Source organism: Thermobia domestica, chromosome 1 (assembly GCF_964235325.1).
Source record: "Thermobia domestica chromosome 1, izTheDome1.hap1.1, whole genome shotgun sequence".
NCBI lineage: Eukaryota > Metazoa > Arthropoda > Insecta > Zygentoma > Lepismatidae > Thermobia > Thermobia domestica.
Genome location: NC_137454.1, coordinates 45,231,400 through 45,233,845, shown reverse-complemented (window position 1 = coordinate 45,233,845; position 2,446 = coordinate 45,231,400).

Below are 2,446 nucleotides of genomic sequence, written 5' to 3'. Positions count from 1 at the left end.
TTAGCTCTAGAGCAGTTAAGAAAGACTCTAGGGTACGAACATTTGGCTCTGAAGCAGTTAAGAAAGACTCTAGTACACCGACATTTGGCTCTAGAGCAGTTAAGAAATACTCTTGTGCACTGATATTTGGCTCTAGAGCAGTTAAGAAATACTCTTGTGCACTGATATTTGGCTCTAGAGCAGTTAAGAAATACTCTTGTGCACTGATATTTGGCTCTAGAGCAGTTAAGAAATACTCTTGTGCACTGATATTTGGCTCTAGAGCAGTTAAGAAATACTCTTGTGCACTGATATTTGGCTCTAGAGCAGTTAAGAAATACTCTTGTGCACTGATATTTGGCTCTAGAGCAGTTAAGAAATACTCTTGTGCACTGATATTTGGCTCTAGAGCAGTTAAGAAATACTCTAGTATACCGAAATTTGGTTCTAGAGCAGTTAAGAAAAACTAGAGCAGTACAACGGAACGTAAAAGTAGATATTTTATTTCCTTTACAGAATCGAGTGAATTCAATTGAGGAGATATGTTGAATACGGTTCTCAACATCAATTCGACGGTACTTTGCAGCTACCTCATACCCCAAAAACAAAATATAACTTTACAGAAGAACAAAAAGTATGAAAAAGTCGCTGATCTCTAATATCCAACTTTTTTAAACGTTTCTTTTCTTCTCCTGTAAAGTTGTGTTTATTTATTTATTTATTTATTTATTTATTCACTAAGTTTTATGCAGCACAAGGCCATTTGGCTGAAACTGAACAACAACATAAGAAAAAAAGTAACAAATAGAAAAATAAAGAAGGTTCAATTTTTAATTTACAATATTCTCTTCAACTGAGTTCTGAAGTTTCGTTCAGAAGTAAAAATGTTGACATCTTTTGAAACTGTATTGTAATCTTGTGCTAGTCTGTAAAACAGGGAGCACTGAACAACTGATAACCTAAGAGTCTTATAAGTTACTAAATTTAGAAAACGAGTTCGCCTCGGAGGAACACGAATGTTAATCTGCGATAATAAGGATTCGGAATCAATTTTACCATTGAAAATCGTATATAAGTAAAGTAAGTCAGGAGCGCAACGTCGCTTGACATGGGTACTTAAGTTCATTAAATACATTAGTTGCTGTCTCGAGTGATCACGTAACTCGGGAATTCTAAATTTAACTATGGGCGAGAAAAAAAGTTTTAAACCGAGTGAATGCGAGATAAATTAGTAGGTACTGCCATATTCCATACAGGTGAACAATATTCAATAATCGGGGAGATGAGTCTTATAAAACATCGTAAGGGAAGGGATACTTTGTATTTCCGGAAACCTAAAAAGTAGACCAAGTAGTTTATAGCTCTGGGTGAGGTCGATATGATGTGATCCGCGATTGACAGTTTTTTTTTTTTTTTTTTTTATACGAGGTACCGTCGAATTGTTTTTCTCTTTTTAAAATAATTTAAATTCTTTGTGCTGAGTGAAGTAAAAGTTGCATTAAATAATTCTGTGTATATATAAGACAATTTAAAATGGTCGATTTTTAAAAATCATTCCAGCCGTTTGTTTTCCACGCTAATAAGGCGCTCTATGTTAAATGAAAACGCAACGTTGTCAGACCAGTTTGCTCTTCCCTTGGCATTCACCATACCAACAAAACAGCATTGTTGGTAAACACACCTGAGATATTCAAGGTTCCCCTCACATAACAATGTTCATGTTCCCTATGTCATGTTTGCGTTCCCTTAGGATTCCGTTCGACCCAATGTGGAACTCGAATGCCTGATGTAATTGGAAGAAAATTCCAACATTTTAGATTGACATGCATCTATTACCAACAACTTTCTTCTTTTTCCATTTTTTCACATCTTCTACTCATAACGGAGTTAACCTATGACCCTAGCCTTTTGATACACCCTGTATATTGAATATATGATTAAACAATGACACCTAATATCAGAATTTAATGAATGCTTTCAAGGTAAAACATCATTAGAGTTCCCAGAGTCAGGGGATGATTTTACAACGACAGAGGAGGTGCAAAGCCAGTTTCACCGCCATTGCGGATGTGATTTCCTTGTTTTAGAACTCGTGCCGCCACTGTTACCGTGTATCACACACACTTTTTTTTTTTTTTTTTTTTTTTTGCTTCTCATGCTCAGGGAAGCTACGCCACTGCTTCTTCGTTTAGAAGACCGTGATTATAGACTTATCATTAAAATTATTAAATTTTTGGACAAATCAACTCCTTAAAAATTAAAATCAAATATTCAACAACCCTCGCACTTACGAAGGAAAACAAAGGACTCGATTCGACCTTTGAAGGTATGCAAACATGTTAATCTAAAGAGCGCAATAGAAAAAAAAAACAAAACAAAGACAGCATGTACGTTAAGTCAACATTTTGTGATTACAATCAACCACAAACTGAATGTACGATTTTTCCTGTATCTTTTAAAGATAACA